The sequence below is a fragment of the Triticum aestivum genome, chromosome 4A (genome assembly GCF_018294505.1).
Source record: "Triticum aestivum cultivar Chinese Spring chromosome 4A, IWGSC CS RefSeq v2.1, whole genome shotgun sequence".
In the NCBI taxonomy this organism is placed as follows: Eukaryota; Viridiplantae; Streptophyta; class Magnoliopsida; order Poales; family Poaceae; genus Triticum; species Triticum aestivum.
This window is the reverse complement of record NC_057803.1, coordinates 230,902,115-230,921,677: the sequence shown is the minus strand read 5'-3', so window position 1 is coordinate 230,921,677 and position 19,563 is coordinate 230,902,115.

Genomic DNA, 19,563 nt, shown 5'->3' with positions numbered 1-19,563 from the left:
CTAAAGTTTGACGTAAGAATGAATTATCATCAGTCATATATCTTTCTCCAAGATCTTTCAAATTCTTTTCATCATTGCTTCAACCTTTCCAATATTAATTCCGGAGTGCCTCAACAATTCTTGGTGGTGTTTCTCGTCGTCATTCTCGGATTTTGAAGACCGAAGAAGAGTTTTTCCTCCATATCTTATCTGTTCTCTTCAAGATTCATGGTTCTAGCTTGATGCCATCCTCTCATAATTGTTTTTGATTGTGAGAATTCTTTTCACCCATCCGGAGCAATTCAAGAGTCTTTTCAGTTTGATTCTCCGAAGGCCATCATTTCAGGTTTATTCATTCTCAGCTTTTAGCTCTCTTTCTCCAAATCTTACTGGTGCTTCATTCAAGTATTCTCTAATCATCTCGGAATCACTTCATTCACTTGCATCTAAATTATCTCAAGTATCTTTGTTCTTTTTATAATTCTTCCCAGTGTTTCTTTATCTTTTCTTCGTTCATTTTCAATTCTTACGGTGGTTCGTTCAAGATTCTTCTTCCTTCGTTTATCGTATCAATTTATTCGTGGTTTCAACCCTTCTGGTGGTTCATTGAAGTCCTTCTCAAGTTGCGCTATATCTATCTTAATCCTTTCTACGAGAATAAGTAGTATTCCAAGTCCGTTGTTTGTCATCAATTTAAATTGGTGAAGGATACGCATAATGTAATTCTTATTCTTGTTTCATCGAGTAAATTCAATTCCTGCTTTCCGGAGTAGTTCATCATATCACATTCTCGGTTCGAGATGCCTTATCTTTCTTCTGGAGTTCCAAGTTTCCACTTATCTCGTCGCAAAGCTTCATACAATCATTGCAAGGCTTCACCTTGTGTTTTCAACCTCTCTTTCCTTCCGTTTGATCATTCTTTTATTACTAGAGTTCTTCATGGAGGCTCTACATGTTGGTTCATAAAGGATTTAATTCCTTCTCGAAGTGTTCATTGAGATTCTTTTCAGAGGAGTTCAAGCATTCTGCATCTTGCATCCCAAAGTTCTATTTGTTCTATCTTATCTTTTGAGGTGGTGTTATGTCATTCTTGATAATTTTCCTTTGTGTTTCATGATTCACAAGTTATCAAGAATGAGGTATTTTAAACCCATCAATCTCTTCATTGGAGTTAGACTCGGTTATATTTCACCTAAATCTTTCCCTAAGGATTGTTGCTATTTATGGTGATTATAAATGATCCAAGTTCTTCATTTATCCTCCCGGTAAAAATAAGTTTCTCGTCTCCTTGTTCATATCAATCCAATCTTTTGTTTCCGTTAGTGGCAGAATTTCACCTCAAGATTCGAGATGGTTTCCATAAGCCCACAACAAGCTTACTCCTTTCGTTGTTGTTTTTTTTCCAACAACTCCATTTGACCCTTCTCCTAAAGATGCTTTTCAAGCTCATTTGAGGTAGAAGATGTTGTTTTCTCCTCCGTTCATTCCTTTCCATTCTCTCATTTCTTCCGGAGGCATTGTGATGTTGCTCTCTTCGGCCCATCATCTTGTTTTGTCAGGATCATGTTCTTTTTTTTCTTATCCATTTAACCAGAGTGTTGTGCCCTCTACTCAAGTTCTTTTCATCTTATCAAGTCTTGCATCTCTTTTCAACCGGAGTGTTGTCCGAATTTGTTCTTCCTTATTCCTCTTTCCTAACGGAGTGCTTTCAACTTCGATCATCTCCGTGGCATTCTTTCTTTCAGGTTGTTCAGCCTCTCAAGGTTCTTTGGTTTCACTCGTTTGTCAAAGAAGCAACTTTGTTTTACCTCTATTCTTCCTCTTCGTTTTCCCTCCGGTGCCATCCTAGATCTCGGGACGAGATCCTCTCGTAGTGGTGGAGTGTTGTAACGCCCCGAGACCATTGCGCCAGGTGTCTTCCAGTTATTCGCTGTTGTTGCCTTGTCATGTGTTTGCGTGTCATGCATTTTATATCATGTCATCATGTGCATTGCATCTACATGTTTTCAAAACTTACTTTAGTCCAGGTTCCCAAGTTCCGTCCGTTGTCCGTTCCGAGCCCAGACACACTTGCACGCGCCCACGGCATGTCCAAAATATTATTTTATAGGTGGACGGAAAATGTTCTCAGAATGGGATGAGAGTTGGCCTGCAGTCTTGTTATAGTGCAGGTAGACCGCCTACCAAGTTTCATCGCAATCGGATCCCGTTTGATGCCCCAACGGATATCTATAGCGGCAGTATAGCTGGTCTTTACGTCGGACGTTTTCGGTCTCCGGAAACCATGTCAGGCATGCATCTCTCCTCTCTTCTCTCAGACCAACCAGCTCTCCACAGTCCACCTAGGCCCAGCCTACCCCCTTGCTCAGTGCATCGACCCCCTCGCGCGTCCGAAAGCTGTCCCTAACCCGACCTGGACTGTCGCCACCGTTGTGTCCGGATCATCCCCAAACATCTACAAAACATCTCCGTTTTCTTAATTGGGCTCCCTAACCTATTTATCCGAGACCGTCTGATTTTTATCGGAGGGTCCAAAACTAATCCTTTTGTACCTATATATAGACGAACCCCTGCCCAAATCAGATCAAACCCTAACTTCTAGGCACTTGTCCCCGCCGCCGCCACACTCTAATCCCCACCTCGGGATCCCCTCCCAATCCAAAAATCCACCCATTTTTCCTCCAGTTGCTCTCCCGAGCCCTCTGCCTCAAACCGTCGGAGTCCAACCGCACCGCCACCCAACGACTTCCTCCTTCCTCTGGTCGTATGCTAGCCGCCGTTGTCAATGGACCAGGCCGGACCTCGCGCCCTGCAGCTTGCACCCCCATGCTCCTCGTCGCCGGAGACGAGCACCAGGACCAGGCCGTCCCCGCACCGCACCCTGCCTCTCCTTCTCTTTTCCTTCTTCCCCCGCTTCTTCTCTCTTCCTCACACCGTGGTCTCTCTCTCTTTCTTCAGGGAGAACTGGAGCATGCCCGCCATGGCCGTCTCATCCCGGAGCAAGCTCGTCGGCCTCCTCAACCACCCCCCGCCACCACCGGCAGCTCGTCACCGGAGACCCATCAGCAGACCACCAGCGTCGTGCCCCACCATGCTTTGTGCCTTGCCTACTATCGCCGAGAGCGTGCTGCACCCCTCACTGAACCTCGCCGCCGCCTTGCCTGCTCTATGTCCAGCCTGCAGCACTGAGGGGAGGCCTCTGCATGGACCCCGCCAACCAGTCCTGCTGCTGCCGCCAAGCTGCATCCGCGCCATCCCCGTCGCCAAGACCGCCGGAGGTCGCGTCCTCGCTGGCCCCGCTGCTTTCCCCTACAGATCCAGCCAGCTCCCTCTGCTTCGAGACGAGGCCAGCGAAGTCCCGCTCGATCCCCCCCTGCGTTGACCGTGCTGGTCAGCTGCGTGGGCTGCCAGTCGCGCCAGATCCGGCGCCAAGGCCCCTCAGGCCCAGCCCAACTTCTGCTGCGGCCTCCTCACCGACTGGGCTTGGCCCATGGTGAGAACACTCCCAGCGCCCCTCCTTTTTTTTCTTTACCTATTAGGCTTGTCCCTGATTCGCCCCGCTTCTGTTTTTTTTTTCTTTTTGCGAATTTTTTAATTAACCGGGGAATTACTGTTTTACAGAAAAACCCTCTAACTTCATGCATATAATTACTCGCAAACCTTGCATCGGTTTAAAATGTTTTATATATGTAACTTGCTTAGAATTTTGTCTAGTTTCATAATTTGCAACTTTCATCCATGTTTAAAATGTTTAAAATGCTATTTGTGTAATTTTGCCCATATAACATGCTAAAATGTTTTAATTCATAACTTAATAACTATAGCTCCAAACTTAATAAACTTTATATGTAAATGGGGTAGAAAAATGCCTAGTTTAACATGGTTCACTTTCTTTGCATGTTTAACAACTCTAAAATATGATTTAGGGCAGAACAGGAACAAACCTAATATATGCACATGAGGAGTTTCCGGATTTGTTATTTGTTGTTCCGACCTCTTTAAACTTGCCTAGATAGGTAGTTTTCATTTGCTTCACCTCTTGCCATGCTAACCAACATTTAATATTGTTGGGTACATAAATGAGAGAGAACTAAATAATTGATGTGGTGGTCCGTCAATATGCAACTCGTTGCATATTGAGCTCCACTTAACTTGTAGTTTTGTTTGTGCCCTTTGCTATGCCATGTATCATTAAACCGGACATGCATCATACTTGGTTGTGCATCATGCCATGGTTATGTGATGGTTGTTTACCTTGTTACTTGCTTCTTTCCCGGTTGCTTCTCTCGTTAGCTTTGGTTTCATTCCAGAGTTGTGAGGATCCATTCGACTATGTTCGTTTGTCTTCTTCGTGGACTCGTTCTTCTTCCTTGCGGGATCTCAGGCAAGATGACCATACCCTCGAAATCACTTCTATCTTTGCTTGCTAGTTGCTTGCTCTATTGCTATGCCGCGATACCTACCACTTGCTATATCATGCCTCCCATATTGCCATGTGAAACCTCTAGCCCACCTTGTCCTAGCAAACCGTTGTTTGGATATGTTACCGCTTTGCTCAGCCCCTCTTATAGCGTTGCTAGTTGCAGGTGAAGACGGAGTTTGTTCCTTGTTGGACCATGGTTATTGTTGGGATATCACTATTATATATTGTTTACTTTAATGCATCTATATACTTGGTAAAAGGTGGAAGGCTCGGCCTTATGCCTGGTGTTTTGTTCCACTCTTGCCGCCCTAGTTTCCATCATACCGGTGTTATGTTCCTTGATTTTGCGTTCCTTATGCGGTTGGGTTATAATGGGAACCCCTTGACAGTTCGCCTTGAATAAAACTCCTCCAGCAAGGCCCAACATTGGTTTTACCATTTGCGACCTAAGCCTTTTCCCTTGGGTTCTGCAGACTCAAGGGTCATCTTTATTTTAAACCCCCGGGCCAGTGCTCCTCTAAGTGTTGGTCCAACCCGTCAGTCGCCGGTGGCCACCAAGGGCAACTCTGGGTTGGCCTACCGGAAGTTTGGACAATCCGGTGTGCCCTGAGAATAAGATATGTGCAGCTCCTATCGGGATTTGTCGGCACATTCGGGCGGCTTTGCTGGTCTTGTTTTACCATTGTCTAGATGTTAGGTAACCGGGATTCTGAGTCTGATCGGGTCTTCCTGGGAGAAGGAATATCCTTCGTTGACCGTGAGAGCTTGTGATGGGCTAAGTTGGGACACCCCTGCAGTGTTTTGAGCTTTCGAAAGCTGTGCCCATGGTTATGGGCAGATGGGAATTTGTTAATATCCGGTTGTAGAAAACCTGACACTTAACTTAATTAAAATGCATCAACCGCGTGTGTAGCCGTGATGGTCTCTTTCCGGCGGAGTCCGGGAAGTGAACACGGTTCTTGTGTTATGCTTGAATGTAAGTAGTTTCAGGATCACTTCTTGATCGCTTCTAGTTCATGACCGTGCTTTGCTTCTCTTCTTGCTCTCATTTGCGTAAGTTAGCCACCATATATGCTAGTGCTTGCTCCACCTCCACCTCACTACCCTTTACTACTCATAAGCTTAAATAGTCTTGATCGCGAGGGTGTGAGATTGCTGAGTCCCCGTGACTCACAGATTACTTCCAAAACCAGTTGCAGGTGCCGATGATACCAGTGCAGGTGACGCAACCAAGCTCAGGGAGGAGCTCGATGGAGATCGTGTTCCTTGTGTTGTTTCGTTTCCAGTTCATCAGTACTGGGGCCCAGTTGGGGCGATCGGGGACCTATTGCATTAGGGGTAGTCTTTCTTTATTTGGTTTCGTAGTCGGACCTTGATTGTATTCTGGATGATGTAATGCTATTTTATGTATTGTGTGAAGTGGCGATTGTAAGCCAACTCTTTATCTCTTTCTTATTCAGTACATGGGATGTGTAAATATTACCTCTCTTGCGACATGCCTACAATGCCGTTATGCCTCTAAGTCGTGCTCTGACACGTGGGAGTTATAGCCGCATCATGGGTGTTACATGTATTCAGATATTGTTTCTTTCGCTGACTCGTCTATGATCGAGCTCTTGTATTCGAGCCCTCGAGGCCTCTGGCTTGTAATATGATGCTTGTATGACTTATTTTATTTGTAGAGTTGTATTGTGATATCTTCCCGTGAGTCCCTGATCTTGATCGTACACGTTTGCGTGTATGATTAGTGTACGGTCAAATCGGGGGCGTCACAAGTTGGTATCAGAGCCGACTGCCTATAGGAATCCCCCTTCCACACTTCTTGGCCGAAGTTGAGTCTAGTCGATAAAAAAATAATTGTTTTACTAACTTGGTTGTGCGGCCCAAGGGCCCATGTCGCCATTGGGTGGTATTAGGATCTTTTATTCCTCATCTATACTTTGGGACTCTGATCTCTCTTCTATTCGGGTTAAAAGATTTTGCTAACGCTAACTCTAGGTTCTCATAATTACTTCCTTCCGGAGAGCCCCTTATTACAGATGATCGCCTACTACACCAGAAGATTCAGAAGATACTCTCCAAAGTTATCCCGAGAACTTGTGCTCATTGCGTTTGCAATTCCCTTCCACCCTTAACTCCTATAGATAACTACATGCACTTGCCATTCTTACCTTAGTCCCCAGTTGCTCTTGTTATTACAAGATACCCCTAAATACTCGTTGTTCTTCCGAGAATCCTTGTGCCTAGTGCCTTGCAGTTCCTTGTCACCTGAATACACCAAAAAGTTAATCCTCACACACACACCGAGGATTTGTTTCTTCCCAGTTGATCATGTGTTTCACAAAAGTCTTCAAAATACTATTTGACCTGCCGAAAATCTTCAGCAACTTATTGCTCTTGAAATTCTTGCTTGCTTGCATTATGGTTAATCCCATAAGTATAGTAATATTATTGACATCCTTTGTCACTATCATCTTGAGTCCATCGATTCAATAATTTATGAATGCTCGCAATCCTAAACCAGATCCTAGAAGTCATCCTTCTGGCTCAGCCGTCATTTTAAACATGAGCTGGATCTCGACCAATCAAATTGCATCGATTGTACTCCTAAGGCTATTCAACTTATCCATCCCTAATCAGAGCATTGCTTCTGAACCCTTGTCTTGGAATTCATAATTCCTTTACATTTGAGCTTTGAGTTAGTCAGTTGTTTCTATAATCTGACCTCCTTGCCTCCTTTCTTCGTCTAGTTGAGTACCGATGCTCACATCAGACCCCTTGTGGACCACCAGACTCTTTGTCGGATTTTAACCGACTGTGTCCTTCATATTGAATAACCTTGTGAGCCTTTCCATGGGTATGTAATGCCTTTGGTACATTGTATCCTCTTCTTTGTGAACCATGCCCTACTTTCGAGATTGTATTATTTACTCCGAAGTTTGTGGTATATGTTCCTAAGATGCCCTGATGGGTTGAACCTATGCCTTCCCTCATCCATGTGAACTTGAAAGATTTCACCGGTCATACTTATCTGGTATTGCACCAGGTAAAAATTTCAACAACTAATGTCATTCTCGAAATACGAGAGGTGAATGAAAGGTTATGCATTGAACAAGCGGGAGTCGACCTTGAACCCTGTGTTCATGCCCATGGACACGATGTATACCTTATCATGGAAGCTTCTCTTAAAATAATTACCCCTTGTTATAAGTTCATCTTGTATCTGTGGACGTGGTTCTGACCATGTTTCTCCTTGATTCCATTTCTCAGACAAGTTAAAGCACTTGTCTTTTGCAAATCAATACACCAGTCCAACCTCTACCTTGATCTACCATCGAGTATTACCCTTTGGTATCTCAAGAATATCTAAGAATTGTGTTGCATCTTTTGAGTCTTCATCATCTATTATTTCTCACTGATTCCAATTTTTTCATGGGTTCTGAGTTGTTAGTCGCTCAAGAACACCGGTAAGTGAATGGATTCCGCACTCTGGTTCGATAACTCTAAGTAATCTTTGTTGCTTATGAGTTTAATAACACTTCAAGTCATTCCTAGCCTGGTCGGCTGTATCATTATTGTGCTAAATTTCAACGGTGCTACCTGGTCCTTATTCCCAGAGCACCACTTTCGACAATGAGTTAAGCTTACGTCGATTTTCCTCATCTTATCATTTCGCCTTGTATATATATAGCAAGCTTGATTTTGAGTTTGTGTAGTACCCTTGGTTCCCATAACCTTTCGCTTCATCATCATTTGACTTGATGGCATCGCCGACTGATTACATCTTCATGAGATCTCTCAACAAATGTGTCGTGATCATCATCAGCATTTTGAGCTCTTCCAGGATAACAATTGAATTCCTGATGGGGATTACCATCCTTGCCCCTCGGTAACTTGTGTTGTCATCGACTACTTCCTTGCCTTCTTTCCAACACAAACTTGTTTGTGTTGTGGTTGTACCTTGAGTTCCTAACTATCCAGCTTATCTTATGTCCTACCTTGGAGTTTTACCATGTTATATATCAAGAATGTCGTGAGAATTTCACCAGCTCTTAAGAATTCTTGATATAGGTGATACTTATTGCCATACCCGTTCATTCCTTGGTACTCGTGTTGTTTCTAACCGAAAAACCGACAATTGAACTATGATGTGCGACTTTAAAACTTCTAGCAACCCTATTGCTTTGGAGTTAATGGTCAACAGTTCCTTCTCAGACTATTATTTATTGACTCACCATTCTAGCATTGATCATGCTACGTAAACCCGTATCTCACGTGCACCTTTCAAACCAATGTTTAATTGTGTTTGTTTTCCTCGAGCATACATCAATATAACATTTGATCTGACAAATGTTTTCTCCTTGTTCTCATAATTGTGGGAATCCGTCTTTTTTGAAACCTCGATGAGTTGTCGCTGAATCCATTAGCCACCTTTTCATCCTCTTATTGGTTTTAATGATGAACTCTTGTTTCGGGACTTGCTTCCATAGTTCATTTCCCGATAATCTTATAATGTCATCTCGTCAATTGCGTTGCACCTTTTCTTTCTCAGGCATCTCGAGTCTGAGGTATCCAGACACCAATCGGATCTGAACCTCAGTCAGATATGATGGTTGGAACATATTTCCAAGAGTTATAACATTGGTCTTTATATGACTCGGTTAGGTGATGTCATGCCTAGCACACCTGGCCGGAGGACTTGTTGTTACAGTTTCCTTTTAGAAAGGTTAGACATTCTTCCATGAGGAAATTGTAGGACTTATTCTACAAGTTGTTCCTGATGAATCCTTCGTGTATCCAAAGTCTGGCCTTTGCTTGAAGACCATGTTAATGCTATCTTGAAGCATGTCTGTGGTACTCCGATTTTCGATAACAACATTTGAAGCACAATGCTAAATTGCCTTATCAATTATCCAAACACCTTTGTATGGGTAATGTCATGAAAATTCTCCCCTCTTACCTAAAGGGTTTTCTATATTATATCCTATCATGGATATCGTGTTTTCCTTGTCCTTGGGAAGGATATACACCTGAAATATGTGTTTAAACACATTTTCCTTTCGATTGTTCTGTTTATTCTAATAATTGCATTTTCCTTCCCAATGTTTTGTTTAACCTTTCTTGTAATCTAACTCATATAAGAAGCAATAATTCCCTGCTTATATAAACACCTCGTTGTACAAACTCTGTCAGTAAGGCCATGTTACTATTCTTGAAGACATTCCGGTAACCACCGATGGACGACAACTTTGCCTATTGGTCTGCCTCGTTTCAGCGAGCAGGAAAATGGTTCTCTTCGTCCCTCGCCCTTGGTACCGACGTTGTTGTCGGCATAACTGGCATGCTACTCTCTGACATGCCTTGCTATCATGACCGTGCAAGATGTCACCGCTCCTAATTTTTAACCCACATGGTGGGCCCATAACCCATAGTTCCACAAGATCGAAACCTGACTCTCCAGTTCAACCCTGTTTCTAATGGTTATTCCTCATGCTTGGCTTCGTATTTGATTCACGTGCCACCTTCCTAGTGCTCTATTCTGGTAACAGACGCAATACTTACTCTCGCTCCTCTGAACCCCTTTCTCACTCTGGTTCATACTTCGAGCAACTATATATCCGCTTGGAACCTCTTATTGTACCTTCGTACCTTACTCTTGATGTGTCGGCGTTCTGGGAACGGGGGTCCCCAAACTTGCCTGCCTGCGGCCTGCGGCGTGGCTCAAAAGGGGGGCCCAGCACGGCCCATCTTCACCAACACAAACCCAAGACCCTCGCGAGGGGCTAAGCCTCGCGGGGCGGACGACGCGAAGCTTCCTCAGGCACGGCCTCGTTAGGCTGGCTCACGAGGAGGTGGAGAGATCAAGGCGAGGTACCTCACGATGTGCCCATGACGCAAGCCATGACAACTCAGGGCGCGAGGCGGGTGCCAGCCCGCGCGGTGTCCTCCTTTCCTCTTTGGTGCAAAGGGGGCAAGCGCAGCCACGGAGTATCGAGGCATCACGCAAAGGTTGCCATTTCGGTGCAACGAGACCAAGACCAGGAGGACTACGAGACGAAGGTCACCGTGGAGCCCAAGACGGCGTCATCACCAGAGCTTTGCGCAGGCGAAGACTACTTTTGTCAGGATAGCTGATACTTGTTGTCCCCCTTCAAATTAGCCCGCCATTGTTGGCTCCCTTCCCGCTCAATATTTGGGAAGAGGACCAGGGCCTCTGTAAATAGGACCAGCCACCCACATAGCAGGTCGGTCGGTCAGAGCAGAGAGAGAGAGAGAGAGAGAGAGAGAGAGAGAGAGAGAGAGAGAGAGAAAGGTGGCTGAACTCCTCCCAGCAGTTCATCGCCTCAGCCAAGAACAGACCCTCGCGAGGCTGTTCTTCCTTGTATTGTTCATCATCATTAGCCCAAGATGCAATCCACACACCACACACTGGAGTAGGGTATTACACCACAACGGTGGCCCGAACCAGTATAAACCCTGTGTCTCTTGTGTTGTTCTTTCCTTAGTTTAGATCCTAGCATGGCGGAGGGGTGAAGGTAGGTAGGAGGCGAAATCTCCGTGCGCACCCCAGTGTTCGAACCTCAAGGGTCTACCGGAACCCGAAATCCAACATTTGGCGCGCCAAGTAGGGGTGCGTAGGAATTCGTCTTCCATTACCCCATTCTCCTCCGACCATCACGCTCATGTCTGACGCTCGTCGGGCCCGCACGGAGCGCCGGGCCTCCCTCGCTTCCCGTGTCACCCAGACGGCCCCTGTCGGCGGGCGTCCTCACCGTTCCCCGTCACCTGCCATCAATGCCACCACCGGCCCGGCGGGGGACGAGCAGCAAGCATCGCCTCAACATCCATCCGTGCGCCAAGACGGCCGCACCGCAACTCCCTCGCTCGCCCCAGCTGGTTCTTCGTCCCGCGCGCTCCGCGCGCCCATGGGCCCCCGCAACCTCTCCCCCGCCTATCACGTTGCACCAACACCCCCAGTCGTCGCGGCCCTCTTGGGTGGCTCGCAGGCGCCGCCTACAAGTTACCACGTCAAGTCGTTCATCCGCCGGGTCAGCGCCGCTTCCACGCGGTAGGGGGCTCCCCTGGATCGGGCGGCGCCCGAGACTGGCCCGAGCTTCAGCTCGGAGGACCACCCCTCCAACTCAGCCTGCTCGGGCGCGCTCCCCATGCTATGCACCCCCACCATCTGCCAGGTGGCCGTCACCAGAACTCTCATCGATGGCGGGGCAGGCCTCAGCGTGCTCTCAGTCGAGGCCTTCAACCTCCTCTGCATACCCCTGGAACGGCTGCAACCCAGCCGGCCCTTCTCAGGCGTTGGGGGCAGGTCGTCCGGCTCCTTGGGACAGATCCAGCTCCCAGTGACCTTCGGCAACTACGACAACTTCCACACAGAGCTGGTCGACTTCGACATCGCCCCCATCGGCCTCCCTTACAACGCCATCCTCGGCTACCCAGCGCTGGCCCAGTTCATGGCCGCGACGCACCCGGCGTACAACCTCATGAAGATGCCCGGGAGCAGCGGTGTCCTCACCGTGCACGGGGACACTGGGGACGCTCTGCGGGTGCTCAAGCTCGTCTTCAAGACAGCGGCGTCGGCACAGCCTGCCGCCTTGGAGGCCCCCGAGCCCGAGGGGGCTGCGCTCGCCAAGAAGAAACAGTTGTTCACCCAAGACAAGGCAGAAACCAAGCAGATACCCGTCGATGAGGACGGATCCACCAACGCCACTTTCACCATAGGCGCCCACCTCAAACCCGAGCAGGAGGAGGCCCTGGTCGGGTTCCTGCGCGCAAACAAGAAGGTATTCGCTTGGGAGCCAGACCAGTTGGCAGGGATCCCCAGGAGTGTAATCGAGCATCACCTCAACGTATGCCCCAACGTGCGCCCTGTGAAGCAGAAGGCCAGGCGGCAGTCCACAGAAAAGTAGGCCTTCATCGTCCAAGAGACCCGCAAATTAGAGGCCACTAGGGTCATTCACGAGGTCCGATACCCAGATTGGTTGGCCAACCATGTCGTTGTGCCAAAGAAGGGAGGGAAGGAACGCATGTGTGTCGACTTCACCAACCTCAACAAAGTGTGCCCGCAAGATCCGTTCCCGCTCCCCCGCATCGACCAGATCGTCGACTCCACTGTGGAATGCGACCTGCTATGCTTCCTGGATGCCTTCTCTGGGTATCACCAGATCAAGATGGCGGTTGAAGACGTCGAGAAGATAGCCTTCCTAACCCCGTGTGGGTGTACTGCTACACCTGCATGCCATTCGGGCTGCGTAACGCAGGGGCGACCTTTCAGCGGTTAATGCATATCACCTTGGGCCCGCAGCTCGGGAAGAATGTTGAAGCTTACGTCGATGACATCGTGGTAAAATCTCGGGAGGCCAGGACCTTGATACAAGACCTGGAGGAAACCTTCGCGAGCCTCAACGCAGTGAACCTACGGCTCAACCCAGAGAAATGTGTGTTCGGAGTCCCCTCGGGCAAGATCTTGGGTTTCCTCGTGTCTCACCGAGGCATCAAGGCTAACCCGGAGAAGGTCAAGGCAGTGGAAGACATGAGCCCACCAAAGACCCTCAGAGAAATGCAGAAGCTCAAGGGGCGCGTGACCGCGCTAGGGCGCTTCATCTCCAAGTTGGGGGAGCGAGCGCTGCCCTTCTTCCAGCTAATGAAGAAAAAGGGGCCCTTCGAGTGGACTGAAGAGGCCGACAAGGCATTCCAGGATCTCAAGAAATACCTGACCAGCCCACCGGTCATGGTGGCTCCGCGCCCTCAAGAGCCCCTGGTGCTTTACCTCGCCGCCACTCCCTACTCCGCCAGCGCAGCCCTGGTGGCGGTCAGAGGGGAGCGTCGGATCAAAACCGCGGCAGCAGCCCGGGACAAGGCGGAGCTGGTACGAGGAAGGCCCACAGAAGCCGCCACGACGGCTGATGAGGACCAGCCGCCGCAGAGGGGCGCACCAGAGGCAGGAGAGGCCCCTCTCCCAGATGGGCAGTCTCAGGAGGCCTCATTGTCTTGAGAGGCGCCATGGTCTCCAAAGGGAGCCGCCAGCACTAACGCACTCCACCTCGTTGAGCACCCAGTGTACTTCGTCAGCACAGTGTTGCGGGATGCAAGGGCGCGGTACCTATGCCCCAGAAACTCCTCCTCGCGCTACTGGTGGCCTCGCGCAAGCTGCGGCACTATTTTCAGGGTCACCCCATCAAGGTCGTCTCGTCATACCCCCTGGAGAGGGTGCTCAGGAGCCCCAATTCAGCTGGGAGAGTCGCTGAGTGGAACATAGAGCTGCAAGCATTTCAGCTCGAATTCAGCACGACCAGAGTCATCAAGGGAGCAGCGTTAGCGGATTTTGTGGCAGAATGGACGGAGGCGCCAGGCCTCAAGGCCGACGAGGATCGGTCCCTGTCCCCGGGAAGCGAGGCGCCAGATGGCTGGGTCATGTACTTCGATGGGGCGTTCTCCAGACACGGCACAGGGGCTGGGGTGGTGCTTATATCGCCCACCCAGGACAAACTCTATTACGCCGTGCAGCTTTGTTTCCAGCAAGGCGAAAAGGTCTCCAACAACATAGCGGAGTATGAAGGTTTAATAGCGGGCTTGAAGGCCGCAGCTGCCCTGGGGGTGAAACGCCTCACCATCAAGGGCGATTCGCAGCTCCTTGTCAATTTCTCCAACAAGGTGTACGAGCCGAAGGATGAGCACATGGAGGCCTACCTTGCAGAGGTCCGCAGGATGGAGAAGCAGTTCTGGGGGTTGGAGTTGCAGCATGTGCCCCGTGGCACCAATCAAGAGGCCGATGACATCGCCAAACGCGCGTCCAGGCGGTTACCTCAGGAGCCTGGCGTTTTCGAGGAACGGCTCTTCAAGCCTTCAGCCTTGCCGTCACTATCAAACACGGCTCAGCCCCGGGAGGAGCTCCCCCAGCCACCTGCCTCCGGAGCTCCGGCCTGTGGCCCGGCCTCAGGAGCACGCCTGCTCCTGACGATGGAACCTCAGGAGGGATGTTGGATCACGGAGCTCCGGAGCTACTTGACGCAAGGGACCCTGCCGGAGAAGGAGGAGGAAGCAGAGCGAGTGGCACGCCAGGCCACGGCATACTGCATCAGAGATGGAGAGCTCTACCGGAAGCGACCAAACGATGTATCCCTGCGCTGCATCTCCAGGGAGCAAGGGAAGGAACTACTGGAAGATATACACGGCGGGGACTGCGGACATCATTCATCGTCACGGACCCTCGTCGGCAAGGCGTTCCGCAGTGGGTTTTATTGGCCCACCGCGCTCAATGACGCCGTTGAACTAGTGAAAGCTTGTGAGGCCTGCCAGTTCCACGCCAAGCAGATCCATCAGCCGGCAGGGGGCTTGCAGACTATCCCCCTTTCGTGGCCATTCGCAGTCTGGGGGCTCGACATCTTGGGTCCGTTTCCTCGGGCGCCAGGGGGCTACCGCTACCTTTACGTTGCTGTAGACAAGTTCACCAAGTGGGCTGAAGTGGAGGCTGTCCGCACCATTCCTGCGGGTTCCGCGGTCAAGTTCATCAAGGGCATCGTGAGCCGGTTCGGGGTGCCGAATCGCATCATCACGGACAACGGTTCACAGTTCATCAGTAACCTCTTCAAAACATACTGTACTAACCTTGGAACGCAGATATGCTACGCTTCAGTGGCGCACCCCCGAAGCAACGGCCAGGCCGAGCGAGCCAATGCGGAGGTCCTAAGGGGCCTCAAGACCAGGACGTTCAAGAAGAAGCTGGAGGCCTGCGGCAGAGGTTGGTACGACGAGCTTCAGTCCGTGTTGTGGTCCATCCGCACAACCGCGACCAAGCCGACTGGGGAGACCCCGTTCTTCCTGGTCTACGGAGCCGAAGCGGTCCTCCCTCACGAGGTCAGACGTCGCTCCACGCGGGTCCTAGCGTTCAACGAGGCGCAACAGGACGCCATGCGGGGGATGGACCTCGTGCTGGGGAGGAACGTCGCCGAGAAGCCGCGCTACGAGCAGCGAGGTACCAACAAGCGCTGCGGTGATATCACTGCCGCAACATCCGCCCCAGGACACTCGAGGTAGGAGACCTCGTGCTCTGGCGGGCCCTCTCTAGGGAGGGGCTGCACAAGCTCTCTCCCATGTGGGAGGGCCCGTTCAAGGTTGTTCATGTTTCCAGGCCCGGCTCAGCGCGCTTGGAGACTCAGGAGGGAGTGCCGGTCCAGAACGCATGGAACATCCAGCACCTCCGGAGATTCTACCCCTAAAAAGGCCCGGAGCCTATGAAGCAAGGCGAATGCCTGTGAAGTTATCGCGTTTCAGAAAAGGCCCGGAGCCTGTGAAGCAAGGCGAATGCCTGTGAAGTTATCGCGTTTTGGAAAAGGCCCGGAGCCTGTGAAGCAAGGCGAATGCCTGTGAAGTTATCGTGTTTTGGAAAAGGCCCGGAGCCTGTGAAGCAAGGTGAATGCATGTGAAGTTATCGCATTTTGGAAAAGGCCCGGAGCCTGTGAAGCAAGGCAAATGCCTGTGAAGTTATCGCGTTTTGGAAAAGGCCCGGAGCCTGTGAAGCAAGGCGAATGCCTGTGAAGCTATCGCGCTTTGGAAAAGGCCCGGAGCCTGTGAAGCAAGGCGAATGCCTGTGAAGCTATCGCGTTTCGGAAAAGGCCCGGAGCCTGTGAAGCAAGGCGAACGCCTGTGAAGCTCGCCGCCCGTGACACTCTCACCTAATAATGAGTTGGGGCTGTACACGCCCCGGAGTCTATGGAGCGCCGGCCTCAGGCCCTGGGGCTCCCTCCCATGCCCAGTGGCAGCACTTAGCTCCGCGCTGGTGAGAAGACGTCGAAGACTAGACTAGGTGCCGGACGCGACTTTTCATTTGCTTTCCGCAGTTGGCTTGTTCTTCTCCATTTGAAGTTTTATTGAAGTTGTTTCCGTCTTTGGCTTGAGGTTCTTCGGCTTTTCACGCTCCTGCCTCGATTTCTGTTGTGCAAGGCCTCACGAGGGGGAGAGCCGAGCGCCCTCGCGAGTGTTCCTATCCTAGTCACTCAAAGGGTTCGCGACCCGGGCCCCTTGCAGGAGCACCCCTCCAGTCCGTGCCCCTCGGGCACCGCGACACAAACATAGGCCCTGGGTCGGTCGCCCCCACGGCTGGGCCCGGGAACCATCCACGCGCGGGCACATAGTCGGAAGGTACGATGAAGAAAGCAAAACGATAATTAACAGCAATAACCCATACACGCCCCCGCGGGGCACCACACTACTGTCCTTTTTACGCAGGAAAAGGGGAAGAGAAAGAACAAATCTGGTGCGGCTCGCCTCGCACCGGCCCGTAGGGAAGCCCGAGCTGCCTCCGGAGCTCAGGCGGACTCCCTCTCGTGCTTCACCAGGGCGCGACGGTGGGCGGACACGCCACCACCCCCCAAGCAGATACGACAGCGTGGGGGCTGGCAGCGGCCACCACTAGAAGAGTCGCCGCCTGAGGAAGAACCGGAGAAGCTTGAGGAACCCTGAGCGCCGCCAGCCCCGCAAGCGCCGTCTCTCCATCATCGCCGGAGCCGGGTTCCCAGCCGCGGTCGTCGCCCTCGGGGCAACACCCTGCGCGGCGACCATCTTCCCCAAACACCCTCACGTAGAGGGTGGCATCGCCATCGAACCTGAAGTGTAGGGTGCACCGACGGCCCAGGCCACACGCGCGGGCAAACGTCTGCCAACCGCGGGCCAGGGCCAGGCTCCCGACTGCGGAGACCTCCAGAGAAACCCATGAGGCCCGGCTGCAGCAGCCGTCGGCCTGAAGCCAGAGGCCGCCTGGGGCGCCGGCCGGGAGCTCGCCGAGGAGGAAGCAAGGAAGTGGGAGCCGGGTGCTAGTCGGCTCTGCCAACCACACAACAAACTCTGGCAGCATCTCTGCAGCGCGAAAGCGCGGCATAGGGGGACGTGCAGCCGGAGCGCACCCCCCGGCCGCAGTAATCCGCCCGCCACCGCGCTGGAAAGTGTCTCCGCGGCCGCGGGGAGCTGCCGTGGTGGCCACAGGATGTTTGCGGGGGCGCCCTCGCCCGCGCTTGGGCAGGGGAGAGGCATGCTCTGCCTGGCAAGCCTTCCCCTTCTCCGCGGCCGAGAACCTCCTCGACGGGGCCATGAAGAAGAAGGAGAAGCAAGGGGAGATGAACCGGAAGGGCGCACGCCGCCCCGTACTTATAGCCGGCGAAGGCCAACCGCCGACCTCCACGATCGCAGGTAATCATGACCCGTTTTGCATGCAGGGACTTGTCCAGTCAGTGCAGTTGCCGAGGCACCATGGGGAAGTGGAGACGCCCACGTCCAATCAACCGCCACGCGGCGCCCAAGGCCGCAGGCTGTTAGGGCCCGCGGCGCTTCGCTCTTGCCCTTCCGCCTCCCTGCACGGCCAAGTCCGGGCGCGCCTTGGGCCCGGGGGCTACTGTCGGCGTTCTGGGAACGGGGGTCCCCAGACTTGCCTGCCTGCGGCCTGCGGCGTGGCTCAAAGGGGGGCCCAGCACGGCCCATCTTCACCAACACAAACCCAAGACCCTTGCGAGGGGCCAAGCCTCGCAGGGCGGACGACGCGAAGCTTCCTCAGGCACGGCCTCGTCAGGCTGGCTCACGAGGAGGCGGAGAGATCAAGGCGGGGTACCTCACGAGGTGCCCATGACGCAAGCCATGACAACTCAGGGCCAGGCGGGTGCCAGCCCGCGCAGCGTCCTCCTTTCCTCTTTGGTGCAAAGGGGGCAAGCGCAGCCGCGGAGTACCGAGGCATCAGGCAAAGGTTGCCATTTCGGTGCAACGAGACCAAGACCAGGAGGACTACGAGACGGAGGTCACCGTGGAGCCCAAGACGGCGTCATCACCAGAGCTTTGCGTAGGCGAAGACTACTTTTGTCAGGATAGCTGATACTTGCTGTCCCCTTCAAATTAGCCCGCCATTGTTGGCTCCCTTCCCGCTCAATATTTGGGAAGAGGACCAGGGCCTCTATAAATAGGACCAGCCACCCACACAGCAGGTCGGTCGGTCGGACGGAGCAGAGAGAGAGAGAGAAAGGTGTCTGAACTCCTCCCAGCAGTTCATTGCCTCAGCCAAGAACAGACCCTCGCGAGGCTGTTCTTCCTTGTATTGTTCATCATCATCAGCCCAAGAGGCAATCCACACACCACACACTGGAGTATGGTATTACACCACAACGGTGGCCCGAACCAGTATAAACCCTATGTCTCTTGTGTTGTTCTTTCCTTAGTTTAGATCCTAGCATGGCGGAGGGGTGCAGGTAGGTAGGAGGCGAAATCTCCGTGCGCACCCCAGTGTTCGAACCTCAAGGGTCTGCCGGAACCCGAAATCCGACACGATGTATTTTATATGTTCAACTCAAGATATAATCTTATGCTCATTCATGGGTTAACCCCAGATTGTTTCCCTCCTAAGCATTCTGTCGTAGACGAGCTACCCCTTACCTATTCATAAGTATGTTGGAGTTCCCGAAGAAAAGGACGACTTCACCATGATGACCTGAAGCAGAGAAATGAAGACGTCAACATAATGGATCGACCTCTTTGAGAAGAGAAACCAAGACCGAGAAGACTCGTTAGAATTTCGTAACCAGATCCTTCCCCCTTACAACACCTCTTCAATCTCGGGACAAGATTTCTTGTAGTGGAGGAGAGTTGTGATGCCCGGATATTTAAGCTATAGTAATTCCCTGTTAATGATGCCTTGTCACCACGATTACTATTGTTAGCCTCGCGATGCATCAACTCCCATTCGAATTCAAATTCAAAGTCAGGCAAACAATAAAAGTTGTTTAAATCAGAAACTAAATTGTTCATTAAATAACAAATATTCCAGAGGCAATTCTAAAACTGAAACCAACATTATTGGAATTGGGTAAGTTACTCAAACATCCTCAAACAGTGACTAAAGACAATATTTATTGACCTTTTATTTTTATCTAAGTTAAATATGAAATTATGTTTTGTCCAAACTAGTTTTTGGTGCTAGAGTATACTGCACTGCTAATTATGAGCTAGGTCCTTTTTTGTAAAAGTCCTTTTGTGGCCTAACTGTTTTGCAAAACAGAACATGAGAAAAAAAAGTAAAACAAAAACAAAACAAAGCAAAAAATAAAAAGAACGAAGAAAGACCCCCCCTCCCCTGGGCCGTTCGGCCCAACAGGGCTACCAGGCCCCTT